The 16,072-nt window shown below is 41.4% G+C and overlaps 1 non-coding gene across 1 annotated transcript; it reads right to left on the reverse strand.

Annotated features, from left to right (window-relative positions):
- Positions 1–14,432: 14,432 nt before the first annotated feature.
- On the reverse strand, positions 14,433–14,595 carry LOC126163264 (U1 spliceosomal RNA). The gene has a single exon (XR_007535184.1). It is a non-coding gene; the product is annotated as a U1 spliceosomal RNA (small nuclear RNA).
- Between the last annotated feature and the right edge of the window lie 1,477 nt (positions 14,596–16,072).

The raw sequence follows: 16,072 nt of genomic DNA on the forward strand, positions 1-16,072 counted from the left end.
GTTACATTTGTTTGGTCTTGTCGTAAGCTATTTCTCTCTGAACTGTTTTCCTACTATCAAAAATTTGATATGGACAACGTTTCTCACCACATGTACGTTTGAACCACTATCAAAAAATTCAAAACCCGTTTTCAAACAGAGTTTCGTGGAAATTAGATTGAGTTCCCACTCACGCTGAACTGCTGGATAACGAAAAACACGAAATTATACAGTTTGTTTCAGATTAATTAGCCATTTGAGCGCGCGGAACGGAGGAAGAGGGCAAGCGAGAGGCGGAATGTTTTCTTGTTTGTCCTAGAATGCTGACACCTCAGACTAGCGTAGGCTCTGGCTCTGAGCACTATGGGACTTACCTTCTGAGGTCATCAGTCCCCTAGAACTTAGAACTACTTAAACCTAACTAACCTAAGGACATCACACACACCCAAGCCCGAGGCAGAATTCGAACCTGCGACCATAGCGGTCGCGCGGTTCCAGACTTTAGCGCCTGGAACCGGTCGGCCACAGGCTAGCGTAGGGATCAGCAGCTTTGATATAAATTGCGCACGGAAGTTATAAGGGTTAGAGAAAGCTCGTTGTAGAGACGTTCGTATTAACCTCTTCAGTCCTGACATACACGTATGTGCACATCTGATCTTTGTTATGTAGTCGTGGCCCAACGTTATGTTTACACTTCAGGTCTCTATTTCGAAAAAAAGTCTCTTCGCAATGACTTCAGTGCGAAGACCTCAATTGCACATACGTGTACCTCGGGACTGAAGAGGGCTCATGACATTACGTTGCTTATTTCTCAGCTGACATACGTTAACAGAATGAGACTTCACTATCGTGCTATAGTGGCAAAACTTTTTCATATTTTACACGTTTGCAGCAGCTGAGCACAGAACACAGTCTTCACGAAGTGTGTATATTTCTGTCGAAATACAGGATGAGTCACTAACTACTGCCACCTAGAAAAACTCCGGAAGTCTGATAGTAGCTTTTGTGGGACAAATGTAGAATGTGGCAACGGGGGCCATAATATAACATTGGTTTTTTGTTGCTAGTTGGAGTCGCTTCAGAGATCTGAAGGTCAACTTTGTTTTTCCTTTTTAAATGTTATCCCACGGAACTGCTGTCCCACAAACTTTTCAGCTCCTATCATACTTTCGGAATTATTCTTGGTTGCACCAGTTACTGACTCACCCTGTATAACGAAGAGATCTCGATGGCCATCGCCCAACTAATCTGAAACTAACTGTAGTTGAGTTTATTCAAAATGTTTTCGCCTGTAGCGAAAGCTAGAGAATCGGTACTTGGTTGGGATGTGTTTTGTTTGAAGGAAAAGAATTATGGTTGATGTAAATAAGTGATTTCATTTGTGTTTTACGTGTGACATAACGTAAAAAGTTATGACTTGCAATTTCTGACAAACTTTCCACTGCATCTCCGGCACATTTTTCAGTGACATAAAACTCTTTCTTACACCGATTATACTTTTTTATTTAATATCATAAAACACCCAAATTAGGTGGCAATTACCTTAGCTACGCGTCAGATGAGGTGTACGGTAACCAACCATTTGGATACCACTATGTTAGCAAGGTCGATCGAAGAGTTAAGCACAGCTCAACGGCAGCATATGATAACGAATTTTCATTTTTATTTTGTGTAATATTCATAGGTTGGTTGGTTTGGTGAGTGAATGGACTAAACTGTAGGATCAGCAGTCCCTTTTCCTCATTCAAACAGGTCTCGGATAAAAACCATTCCCCAACGAGTCTGGGAAAGTAAAAAAGGCGTAAAACTAACTGAAGGAGAAAACGAAAGAAGCAAGCCAAAAAGGGAAAACGGGCACTAAAAGGAAATAAAGCGATAGAATAATTATTAAAATAATGTAGCAGATGGTCTGGGCGGGCTGATGGCAAGAATAAAAAAGGCTGAGCCAACCACTGTGCAACACACTTAAATCTCCAGCCTAGAAACACTAGGTTACAGAAACTCATATGGGGAAAATACAAACATTAAGGGGAACAAACAGCAAAGAAAGAGCGAGAAAAAGTTAAAACGGAAGGAGGGTGATGGCCTGGGAGAAAACCGTATCTTGAGTGTTACAAAATCCCCTCTCGAAGGAACGTAAAACTAGATCAGACGTCGAAGCAACACCGTAGGCAGAAAATCCCCTCTCGAAGGAACGTAAAACTAGATCAGACGTCGAATCAACACCGTAGGCAGTGTGGCGGGAAGTCTAAAAGACCGCCTCAGGGTGGCCAAAATCGTGCAGTCCAACAAGAGGTGGACGACAGTCAAGTGGGAGGAAGAGGACGAGATTAGTGTTTAACGTCCCGTCGACAACGACGACATCAGAGACGGAGCACAAGCTCTCATTAGGGAAGGATTTTGAAGGAAATGGGCCGTGCCCTTTCAAAGGAACCATCCCGCCATTGGCCTGAAACGATTTAGGGAAATCACGGAAAACCAAAATTAGTATGGCCGGAGACGTGTTTGAACCGTCGTCCTCCCGAATGCGAGTCCAGTGTGCTAACCACTGCGGCACCCCGCTAGGTCACAGTTAACTGAGAAAGACGGCGACGCTGAGGTGGGTCCTCGCGACGTAGGCGGTTCGCATGGATGACCTCCACATATTCATCACACGTAGTTTATTCAGTGTATTGAGGGTGCGCCATTTGGTATCCCAGATCCTGAAAACTTAACAGTGTGCCGATCTCTAGAGTCGCTTTACCAGTGCCCCGTTTGGCCAGACTGTCAACAGGTTCATTTCCCGGGATTCCGGTATGTCCTGGGATCCAGATGAAGGCCACTATGTGTCCACGGTTTTCGAGGGCATAAACACTCATGGATAGCCATTACCAAATAACGGAGAGGAAAGCACTAGTCGAAAAATAAATAAATAAATAATAAAAAAAGAGCTTATAGGCTACTAAAGGAGTCACTGAGATGAGAAAGGATTCACCTGCACGGGAGTGGATGAGCTGAAGAGGGTGAGAGAAAACACTGCAGCCATCTGGCAAGGAGTACTATTCAGTATGTACAGTGTGAGCGTAAGCGAAGCTAACGTGATCATCGACCATCAAGCCATCTGTGTAGACTATCACCGAGTACTGGAACTCGCCGACGGTAGAGAAAAACTGGCGGCATAGGACATCTGGAGGAACCGAGTCTTTTGAGCCTTGCGATACATCGAGACGAAGCTTTGGCTGACGCATGAACCATGGAGGTGTATGTGAGTGAACCCGCAGTAAAAGTGGTGCAGTGGAAGTCTCCACTTCAGTGAGAAGGGACTGGGCAAGGACTGCAATTGGAATCCCTGATCGGGGCTGCTGCTGCAGGAGACGGATCGCCATAGTAGGGAAAAGGGGATGGTAATTTGGATGTTTGGGCGAGCTGTGAATATGCGCAGTATAATTGGCAAGCAGCAGTTGTTGCCTGATCCGCAATGCAGGAACCCAGCCCCAGCTTCCACAAGGAGGCTGGTCACCGGGCTCGTTCGGAAACCTCCTGTTACAAGTCTAACTCCACAATGACGTATAGGGGTCCAACACCTGCAACGTCGAGGGCGATGCTGGGCCATACGCCAGGCTCCCATAGTGAGATAAGTCTCCACTATGTTAAGTAGCTGGTCACTGAGATAAAGTTCCGGATGTGGGTGGACAGGACGACGACGACGACGACGACGACGACTGAAGTGCATTACATAAGTCCTGGCTGCTGAAAACTGAAAGCCCTGAGTGATGGGTCATGGCTGCGCCTTCCGTATGGCTCCCTGCGATCGACGTTCACCCACTCCAACAGTAGATGACCTAAAGGAAATACAAAGTCGTGCCATCAGGGTGTATACGGGGACAAGGAAAAAAAATTCCCGGATTAGTCCCGGATTTCTCCCGGATATTCCGTTTAAAAAATATGCTTTTTCCCGGGCGAAAATACACTTTTTCTGTGCTAAGTGACAGTTGGTCTTCCGTAGATTTTCCCTCGGAACTGTAAAACTTATCAATCCTTTGAATGGTTAACGTTTTATACAATCGCGCAGAACTTCCCGGAAAAAAAAGACGGGGCAGAGAAGTTTTGGAAAGACTTTTGATTTGAAGCAACATATACGCTGCATATTTTCGTATTGCGAAAGTATAAATTCGAATTGCACCAAACACAGCGCGTTAGTTTCCGGAGCTTTGAAACCGAGGTTGCGATGTCCTTTTGTAAGCGAGTCATATCTCAAGCCAAGAGATCTCGTCAGCCGATGACAGCAGCTATTCAGAGCATAGGACACGTGTTATAGTCAGCCAATAGCAAGATCACTGGTTACATAGCGCGAACAAGCAAGAGGAAAAGTTAACGGATTACATTAATGTACACAGTACCGTATATCTACAAGAAAAGCTAAGCTTTCACGTATAATTTTGGTCTCTAAGATTAACATGCTATAGCAAGATCACTGGTTACATAGCGCGAACAAGCAAGAGGAAAAGTTAACGGATTACATTAATGTACACAGTACCGTATATCTACAAGAAAAGCTAAGCTTTCACGTATAATTTTGGTCTCTAAGATTAACATGCTACAACAGAAGCTAAGTTTTCACATGTGATATTGAATTTTTTTGCGTGTGTTACACTTTAAGATACATCACACAAATGTGCCAGTAAATTTAAAATTCTGACATAAATGTCTCGGCTCGAAATTCTTGTAAGTGGCTGGTCCTCAAACTGTTCAGTTACGAACGCTCTGTGATTTAGATATCCATCCCACTTTCTCACACGTAACATAATTCAGAAATTTACTTTGAAAGTAACGCTTTTCTAACCACCGTTCGCAATACTATCCAGAGACTGTTAGAAATAGGTTCGATTTACCAGTTGCCAGAGAGCGCCAGAAAAACAGGCATTATTGTGCGTGTGCAACTGTATTGGTGTAGGAAGCCCGCATGTTCGTGTGTATAAAGCACTAACAGAGCTTACATTACACCATAAAAGAAACAGGTCATCAGAGGGTACTCCAAAGAGCATCGGAATTTCGTAAACTATACTAAAATGCATAATTCGGCTTGAGTGCAAATTGGCTTTTTCCAGATTCACAATGAAGTAGGTCCCATCTGATATTAAGCTTTTCAGTGTGGTTTTTGGGATGTAAAATTTTTGGAGTACCAGTACTCTGCGATCTCATTTTTGGTTCTTTATTATGGCATAATGCCATGTATGGCAGAAGATGATAACGTGCACTTGAAATTCAGCGAACAGTTGGAACTAGGCAATACTGTAGAATGAAACACTTCGTTTCAAATAAAATGACTGCCTCAGCGGAAAGATTAATAAAGCCAAATTTCTTTAGCAAACTTGCAAAATTAACTTCACTGTTCTGCAAGGCGATTAATGTTTGACTGCTACAAACTTGGAAATAAAATAAAATCAGAAAACTGAAATGAATAATATATTTTTGCCCTCCGTAATTATGTGAATGTATTTTAATTCACCTGATATCTGTTTTGTTTTCATTTGATGTGTGAGCTGTACACGAAGAGAAGCAGCGAAATCACTTAACGTAAACACGGGTCACGTGGAGGTTAACCCCCTCCCCACTACAACTCAGTGCACGAGTGAATCTGGCAGCTAGGGCGCGGGAGAAAATTTTTTCCCGTTTGCATCTGGCTGCTTGCTGCTACTACCGATACAGGTAACAGCCAAACTTCAAGTAGCGGGAAGCGGGAGAAGGTACTGCTTATACGCGAGTCAAATGCGCATGCGCAACAGACCGCTGGCAATTAGTCAAACGAACCTAATGTGAACAGTTGTGACGTCATGCTCATAGCAAGCAGTTTATTGTTACTAAGAATTACAGTCTGCGCCCTACGGCCTTTGACATATTTTTGCTATTTGCAGACGCTTGTGCGTGCACGGTGTTTTGTTGTCGTAAATTGCACATTTCCTTTGCCACCAAAGTTTTATTTTTTTCCCTCTCGTTTATATTTTCTTGCTGCAGTATCATTCTCCAGTAGCAGGATACAATAACATTCTTTGCTAGAGAATCAATTCTGCAGTCAAAATTACAAAAATTTAATTGAAAGCTTAAACAATGAAAAATTCCCGGAATTCCGAAAAATTCCCGGGTTTTTCCCGGTTTTCTCCCGGATGAAAAAATTCCCGGGTTTTTCCCGGATTTCCCGGTTGTCCCGGGTCGTAGGCACCCTGACCATATAAGAAGTGTGAAACGGAGGACCCGGCCGCCACTGAAAAGAGTGGGACGCCCCGTACAGAGCCCTACGGGACCCCATTCTCTTGGATAAGGGGGGAATTATGTGAAGCACCGACACGAACTCTAAAGGTTGGGCCGATAAAACGTTCCGTATAAAAACCGGAAGCAGGTCACGGAGACCCCACCTGTGCAAAGTAGTGAGGATATGGTGTCGCCAAGTGGTGTAATACGCTTTCTTCATGTCAAAAAAGATGGCAATAAAGTATTGACAGAAGGAAAAGGCCGTTCGGATGGCAGACTCCAGGCAGATCAAGTTGGTGGTGGAGAAACCGCCCTGGGACAGAGCCAGGAGGCCCCGATACTCAAGGAGCCAACACAACTGCCGACTAGCCATACGTTCGAGCAAATTGCACAGAAAGTTAGTGAGGCTGATATGACGATAGCATTCCGCATCGAGCGGGTCTTACCTGGTTTTAACACTGGAACGACGATACTTTCTCGCCACTGAGACGCAAATTCGTCATCGCTCCAGATGCGGTTGAAGGCGGCAAGGAGGTAAAGCTGGTGCCTCTGCTGACAGATGTTTAATCATTTGGAGAGGGATGCGGTCTGGTCCAGGGAGCATTATATGGCTCAGGGTGGTGTGGAGCAAAAGATAGTTAATGATTTATCTTCACTGCAGCGAAAGCTTCACTGAACGCTCCGAATAACTGTGTTCTGCAATAGGGGTCCCCTTCGCACCGAGCCACTAGACCCGTTGCACACAGGGCGGATTTTTCCACAGCGGTCAATTGGTCGTTTCTGCCTTTCCAACAGTAGTGCACTGAAGTTAGGGCTTCCACATTAAGAGGAAATGGTCGAGCGGCAAATTTGCCGTCGTCTTCCACCGCCCAACTAATGGCGTGTGTGGTGAAATGCACGTTTACAAACACGTGGCGGTTTTTCTACTGTCGACAGCTATTTTCTTCAGTGTGGTTTGAGTGTTTGTGAGAGCGCACAGTGACCGTTTTTATCTGCTTTTATTCTACTGTGAACATCAATAATCCAGATACAGATAAACGAAACTTTAATTTCATTAATTCAGGAAAGGACCGTTTTGTGGGATAAAATGCTCAGAGTATTCAGGACTGAGGCGCTACCCGGAAATCTTGGGGTGAAGTTTGCCTCGGAATTCGTAGCGACTTTAATGTGCTGAACGAAAGAGAGTACAGTTACTTTAGTAATACTTTATCGTTTATATGTACTAGGTGTGGTAGTCCTCACACTGTATCGTCGCACACAATCTTTATATTGTAAGCCATCCCCAAATTAATTATTTGTTTCTTTTTCTTAATATCGTATCAAGAAAAGGAGTCTATCAAAGGAAGTCATCGACATTATGAACTAATTGGAGGATATCTTGTCAGCCTTCTCTTCAAATAATGCGTGAAAAGTTCCATCCTCCCCTCTTCTTAAGTTAAGCAGATGATTCCAAATTAGTCGGTTTTTCCTTTTCATCAGTCGACATAATAACAATAAACTTACATTCATTTTACTGTGTTTATTTTACTCAACATTGTATAACACGTTTAAAAAATGTATAATTTACATAACACATTAAAATTAAATCAACTGGTTTGATGCTGCAAGTACACTGCCATTAATCTGCTGACACGTGCGGCAGCGACAATGATTTTACCGCCGTGTGTGCAAACACCGTAGTTTTGACAACAGCGACGGTCAATTGCCTTGGCGGATAATATCCGCTGTGACTGCTACCGGCCTTAAGGGGAAAAGGTGGAATTTTTTTCGAGCATTTAAAGAGCATTTTCCTACCACGTGTGTTTATGTGCCACGCCCACTTTTCTGTAACCCACTTTTCTGCGTATATTTTAGATCTTTATATCCCCTACATTGCACGTTAGAGGTTTCTTTTCTTTAACTCCCGAGTGAGTTGGCTATCCTTGGAATGCAACGGTCGGTATCCTTTTGTTTCTGCTGTTTGTATACAACATGCTTTGAAGCACGCGGTTAGTTTTGTTCAAGTGTGATTGCAAGTGGTTGTTATACTTACGTTTGCAGTGCTTGTCTACGTGTGTTTTGTTGTGTTTATTTAAGATGACGAGACGTAAAGGCATTTTCAAGAAACGACAATTTAGAGAGTTTAGAAAGCTTTCTGTACAAGAGGTTATGTCGCCTGGCAACGATGTTTCTAATTGCAATTCTCGAACAAGTGCATGATCAAAGAAGCTCTCACCATTTCAAGAGAGTTACAACGAATTTTCTGTAAGTGACAAGGGGTGCAGTAACATTATTAAACATTTGACAATATTATCAGATGTATGTTTCTGAATTTGTACGATGTGGGCAGTGTGGTGAGTCACAGAGTGTGAAAATTTGTAACAGTGCCAGTGAGAGAAAAGGCCTAGCAATTGCTTTGGATTTATTTTGCACTAAATGCTCAGCTGTGATTTCATTTATGAGTTCTTCAAAACCAGATGCAAGTGGCCCTTATGATATCAATACTAGATTAGTTTATGACTGACAATCCATTGGCAAGGGCATGGCTGCAGGGAGAACAGTTTGTTCAGTGATGAACTTACATCAACCACCAAATAAATTTGAAAAACTGACTGCAATATTAGAGAAAGCTTTATGTGAGGTCAGTGAGGAAAGCATGAAACTGACTGCTGGGGAACCAGTAGAAGAAAATGATGGATGTTCAGATATTGCAGTTGCACTTGTTGGAAGTTGGGGGAAAAGAGAACATACTTCTTTGAATGGAGTAGTGACTGCCACGAGTGTAGACACCGGTAAAGTGTTAGATGTGGAGATAATGTCTAAATATTGCAAATGTTGAAAAGTCAATTAACATAAAGAACACAACTGTTACTAATTTTAGAAGAACAAGTGGTGGTATGGAAGTTCATGGAGTGCAACAAATATTTAATCACTCCGTAGAAACAAGAAGCATACAGTACACCAAACATTTGGGCAATGGTGACAGTAAGGCATACAACAATGTGGTGGACTCTAAGCCATATGGAAATGCCATTATTAACAAAATAGAATGTGTAGGCCATGTTCAAAAACGTTTGGGAACAAGACTGAGAAAACTAACTGCTGATATGAGAGGAAAAAATTAGAAGATGGAAAATTGTTGACCAGACAGGGTCACTTAACTAAAACTGAAATAGAAAATTACAGGTATACTATGGGCAGGCAATTAGGAGAAATAAAGAAAGTCTGGAGGCAATGAAGAGAGATGTTTGGGCATCTACTGATGATAAGCCATGTCATGGATTGTGTCCATCAGGAGAAAATTCGTGGTGCAAATACAATAGGGCTCAGGCAACTGGAGAATCTTATTCTCACCAGCAATCTCTTCCTGCTGCTGTTATTACAGCAATGATACCTATTTTCAGAGACTTGGCTCATCCTGACTTTCTAAGGAAATGTCTGCATGAGCATACACAGAACCCAAATGAATGTTTCAACAGCATAAATTTGAACCGCATTCCTAAAACTGTATATGTAGGCATGCACACAATGAAAGTAGGAGTTCTGCAAATTGTTGGGTACTGAAAAAGCTGGGAATTAATCCTGGTGAAAATATGATCACTGGGCTGCAACATTCCTATAAAATGAGGATAGCCGATGCAGACAGGTCTGCATCTAATATGGCCAAGAAAGCAAGACAAACATCCAGGAAGGTGGAAAAAGAAGCTGGAAGACCTGCTACAGACCAAAGAAAGGCCATCATATGCAGCAGTACACTTTTAATTAACTGCAAGTAACAAATTTCAAAAGTTTTTTTCTTTAAAGTCAATTTCCCACAAACTAAAATTTTCAGTACATATTCCCCATTATATCAGAAACTATCATAGATAAACGAATTAAATTTTCAGAGACTGTGCATAACATAAAAAGCCACCTCTGGTACTACATTCATTAATATTGCCACATCAGGAAGTTCACAAAAAAATATTTTCTGCAGAAGAAACTTAATATTTTTTGTCAATAAATTTAAAAAAGTATTTCTTAAAAACTATAAAATTGATAAAGTAGATTTTAGTACAGTTGACTCTATTAGCATCATGTAACATACAGTAAAATTATTCAAGGTCCTACATTAAATAGTTTTTTTTTCAGAAATGGGTCAAATACTTGCCTAAATTAACATGGGTTAGATAGCTAGGGTGTGGACCCCTTAACGGCCTGGACAGAAAGAACGCAGCCTGCTGGTCCACCTTTACGGGGAGACGGAAGGCAAGTAGGCTTCAAAAATTCGATTTTTAGGTTTTAGCATATTTGAAATGCCTGGTCTTTCCTGTGTGAAACAGTTTTTGTTTTATGACAATTTTTCGTGAGATACGATGGTTTTCCTTACGCTTCGTGCAATCTGGCATTTAAATGCCACACCTTCCTTTTTGAGCTATGCAGAGATAATGCACAACATTCTTTTACTCCTTGTATATTGTTTCATACTTCTATGGTTTTATCGCTTCCATGTTTCCTACCCTGTATCTACTATCGATACTTGTTTTTATGATCGCGTTTGTTATTGTTTTCGACCGTTTATGATTGTACTTGAAGTTTGTTGTGAGTGAAGTACGTGGTGATTTGTATTTTCTTTGGTTCTGCGTTTTCATAAAAATGCTGTGAATAAGGAAATTCTCGCCTAAATTAAAATTCAGTGGAAATAAATCCATAAAGGTAAACGAGGTTAGTGGGTCAAAGGACCCAAGAATGTTAGACATAAAGAAAATCAGCACATCAAGAGAGAAACTAGTGTCTTCAAGGCATTTCCTCCCAGTCAGCTTGTGGAGATGAACATTCGTTTGGAAATATTATGGTGAACGTTAGCATGCTCAGTGATTTCAGTTCCAACATGGTGACATATCTTTGGGTGAGAATCAACGTCTTCATAAAGGGGTTGTTTCAAACCTGACTTTGAGTTGTTCAAAATGTGGTGCAGTTGCTACAACAATGACATAAAAATGGTAAATAATAATTTATATGAGAACAACATAAGGCTAGTTTATGGTTTCAGATCTATTGGTAAAGGGGCGGAGGCACACAAACTCTTCTGTGCATTACTTGACATTCCAAATCCTCCTGCAAAATTTATGACTTACAATAATGTTATTGGTACTGCTGTTGCTTAAGTCTGTAACATCTTAATGAAGGAGGCAGCTGAAGAAGCACTAAAGGAAAGTGATGACAGTCAAAGTAGTGATATTTGTGCATGTTTTGATGGCAGCTGGCAGAAACGTGGACACACTTCACTAAATGGTGTCGTGACAGCTACATCATTTGATACCGGCAAGGTAATTGATGTAGAGATTCTAAGCAAGTACTGTGAAACTTGTGGCAGTGGAACTGAGAAAGAGCATGAACATCTACGAAATCTTCACGGGTTATCAGCCGAGTGGCATCGTCATCTAGTCGCAACATTTCAATGGATTGCATATCCATCATCTTCAGGCGATGAAGCATTAACATAACTGCCAGATGAATTATACTGGTCCAAGTGGTGGGATGGAGTAGCAGGAGTTCTCAGGATTGTTAGTCATTCAGTGGCAAACAGAGGTGTCAGACGCACACAGTATTTAGGAGATGGTGACAGCAAGGCTTATGACTGGGTATTTGCAGAACAAACCTATGGTCCTAATGTCACAATTTCTAAATTAATATGCATTGCGCATGTCCAGAAGAGAGTGGGGTCCAGGTTGAGATTATTCAAAGAAAAGTCAAAAATATTATTGGAAAATGGTAAGGAAATAGGTGGTAAAGGTCGCCTGACAAATGTTGAAATATATAGATTACAGAATTATTAAGGCTTGGCCATAAGAAGAAATGGAGGGAATTTAGGAAACATTCAAAAAGCTGTATGGGCTATCTTTTTCCATAAGCTTTCTACAACTGGAAATCCAGTGCATGGTCCTAGGCCGAATGATCCTGACACATGGTGCAAGTACATGAGAAGTGCCAGATATGATCGCAAACGTTCTTTACCTGCATCAGTAATGAATGAAATTAAACCCATATTTACAGACCTTTGTAAAGATACCTTGTTGAAGAAATGTCTTCATGGGAAAACCCAAAATTTAAATGAATGTGTGAATTCTGTCATTTGTAATTGGTTACCAAAAACTGTATTTGTTCAGCTTATAGCCCTCAAATTTGGTGTTTATGATGCTATTTTATGCTTCAATGATGGTGTAATTAGAAAACTGGATACTTTGGAATTATTGGGCAAAAAATCTAGTGGAAATACTGCAAAATCCTTGGTACAAATAGATAAAGAGAGAATCTGAAAGTAGATATTGCTAATTTAAAATGCACAAAAGAAGCCAGATAGAAAAGAAGATCAGGATGATTCAGATGATGCTCAGTATGGTGCAAGAAAATATTAGTGATAAGTAATTCTTGTCAATAACTATACTAGAATTGCAATATTAAACTTTAAACGGATATTTCTAAAAACTACTTTTTTATTTTTAGGTACCATTATTTGATAAACTAATGGGGTTAGAAACATAAAATTTGGTCAATTTGTACTGCCGATGGTAATAAGTTGTTACAAGTAAATTGAGAACCACCAAACAAACAGAAACTGTTTTATAATAATTAATGTACAAACAAAGGTAATTTTCCTAGTGAAAGAATAATTTTTTTCTTCAACACCGTAAGAGGTATTACGTTCATTTTACTTGTAAATTGAGGCAGATGTGTTTTATATATATGCAGTAAAAATTTCATTGTTTTATCACTTATAGTTCTTTTGAAAAGTGTATCTACTCAAAGGGTAAAATAGCATTGGCGGAATAGGGATAAAACAGCAACGGGTGGGTCGCGTCGTTGAAATGCTCATTATATACCAGGTGTCTGTAACATAGAGCGTGCCTGACGCAGCGGCAACCTGCCCAGCGCGCCGGCTGACATCAGGTTATCTCGGAACAGATTTGCAGCGGAGCGGCTGTTTGCACTTGCTAACGCACTTGACAACATCGCAAAAGCTGCTGTGTAATAAGGTATTCGTACGTGTGACAGCGGGCGCAGCAGCAGCACCTGCATTTGCCTGTGGTGTCCCTCGCCTCGTTTGCGTTCGCTCACACCCGGTGTGATTACAACATAATCATAGAATTTTGAATTATTAAGTTTTCCAAATTTTGTAAGATGACTTTGGGTTGTAGCTGCGAGCTTAAGTAAGGAAGTCGGTGAAAGGGAGATGACTAATACTGATTCCAGTGCATGTACGGATATTTATTGTAACGCTTATGTTTAGATGTTTTAAATACATATGAAGTAAAGTTTCTTTGATAAAACCACCTTAAGTGCAAACTTTGAGCAGTAGCGTTGCAAATGCACAAGAACAGGTTGTCGTTTACTCCTTCATTTGAAAGTTTCGACAGCTGCGCAGATAGAAGCAAATTGCATGGAAGACTACTGAAACACTGGCACACAAATCAGAGAAGTTGAGGCATGATCCACAGAGCCAACAGAAGACACCAAACGAGAAGTTCATTAATGGTCATGGAAGATAAGTGCGAGAGAGGAGGCTGACATTGTAGGCACTCAACTGGACGGGTATACTGCATTATTCGCGAAGAAACTGAACGTGACGAATTGTAGAGTGCTCTTGGCCGAAAATGGATGCGGCAGCACATTTCAGAGCGACGTTTATGCACACTAGACTCATAACTTCACGTGCAAGTTTGTGATAAAAGCATTAACCAATGGAAATGGAACTCCGTGAGGCTAGTGCCTCCCGGCGGGTAGACTTAGTGCAAGTCTTTCAAGTTGACGCCACTTCGGCGACTTGCGTGCCGATGGGGATGAAATGATGATGATATGACAACAGAACACCCTGAGCGGAGAAAATCTGCGACCCAGCCGGGAATCGAACCCGGGCTGTTAGGTATGACATTCCGTCGCGCTGACCACTCAGCTACCAAGGGTGTACATTACCCAACCATTGCATTCCATATTCTTAGCAAAAATTCAATGCCCACAGCTGTCACAGTAAACCAGAAGAAAACTAAGACAGTGTCTTCACGTGAAAACCCAATGTTATCTGAGAATTCTTAGGGTATAAGTCTGATAATGTCCAGCGCACAACGGTACACTCGTGACTACACATTTGCAGAATAAAGAACATTCACCTCTAAATTAAAAAAAGTAGAGATGTTCCTACAATTCAATATTGTAAACAGACTTTATTTAACATATCCCCACCATCTACTAAGCATAATTGTAACTAGACCGGGTCTGCGCGAACGCAGTCCCGACTACCAAAAATTATGCACCCGAGTTACCCACATTAGGGGTAATCGCAGGGGTCAGCTCAACCGAAGTGCAATGGAAGAGCCTCGTCCTGGAGGAACCGCCTTCATGATCACGGTATCCTCTGTGCCAGGTAAGTATGCCCTAACTGGAAAACACTCGCTCTTTTATCGCATACAGTGCGCATGAAACGAAGCGAGCACGTATCACTGTCACATTTAACTATCACCACTCCTGCAATATACATAGCTGGCAAATAAAGATAAATATTTTTGTCATCGCGAGACTGGATTATTTTGTTACCAGATTGGTTGACAGCGCTTATAGGTACCATTTCACCAAAACTGTATTCCACAAGCGCAGGCTCTTCCGTTCGACTCGCCCGACTAGTTCCCTAAAGCGACAGTAGACGGCACCCAAATCGCTGCACGAAATTTATACGTTATCCCAAAGCCGCCGTTGTTATCTTATATCTTTACTTGAAATTTGTCCACGGTGAAGCAGTGGCAAAACCAAGGTTACTTACAATTATCGAGATGCCAAATTAAACGCTAGAGTGGAGAGTATCTAATGTAATGTTGTTCTTTGAAATAAAAACGTAAATTTGTGTAATAAATCATTAATGTATTGCCTGCGGATGCAAAATAGAAGCTGATGTCAATTGTTACTTTCTGCTATACTAATATTTTTGGTTTCATATGGAATATTCGTTTCAATATTTTCATGAACTCCCTTCTTATGTAAAGGCATACAACATTTATGTTTACAACGACAGCGCAAGGAAAATACTGGAGAGCAAGGCATTATGACAGGGGTCCCCGGACTCGCACACGCTCAGTGAACATTCGCGCCGGAGATATCGCCATCAGTGTCTCGTGTGTGTGCCTTGGCCTTCGTTTTGTGTTTAGTGTCCTTTAGCCGTCACGCCACCACTGTTCACGTGTGCCGCCATCCCTGTTATGTGCGCCGTGTCAACTAGTGTTAGTGATTTTTCTCGTCCAGCGTGAACAGCTCCATGTTTTTTGTTTTTCGTGTCTACAGTTTTTGCCCGCCGTTTTTATTGTCTTATCTGTGCCACCTATATGTAATACTTATTGTACCACTCAAGGCTGAAGAGCGACGTAATATGCTGCTGACAGCCCGCCTTTGTATAAGGTGATCAAAACAACAATAAAGGAAAAAAAGCATTATGACAATATATAGCACACCTACCAAATATAGCACAATACGTTGAGAACCTTTCTGCGAAATTCACCTGAACCACCCGGAACTAAGTTCGACGTCATGCAATCGCACCCGAGAATGGGCAGTGCCTTGAATTTTTCATCGTTTCAGTTGTACATGCAGAATGTACGAGTAAGTTGCGCTAGAAGTTTCGTAAATCAATGCAATGTTTTTTTGTATGATACATATTTGACGAAATCTGGTATATGGTTTGTTTTCCTAAGCTGTTGTCAGTTGGTCACACGGCAGCTTTCTAAACATAGAAAATAATAATCATTCATCTCAACTTATCATTATATGAATTCTTATTTTATGTATATATGATTACTGTGCTCTGCACAAATTACTATGTCGGAAGATTCTCCTACATTTCGGGAACTGCTGCTCCAGGTAG

The sequence above is a fragment of the Schistocerca cancellata genome, chromosome 2 (genome assembly GCF_023864275.1).
Source record: "Schistocerca cancellata isolate TAMUIC-IGC-003103 chromosome 2, iqSchCanc2.1, whole genome shotgun sequence".
Taxonomy (NCBI): Eukaryota; Metazoa; Arthropoda; class Insecta; order Orthoptera; family Acrididae; genus Schistocerca; species Schistocerca cancellata.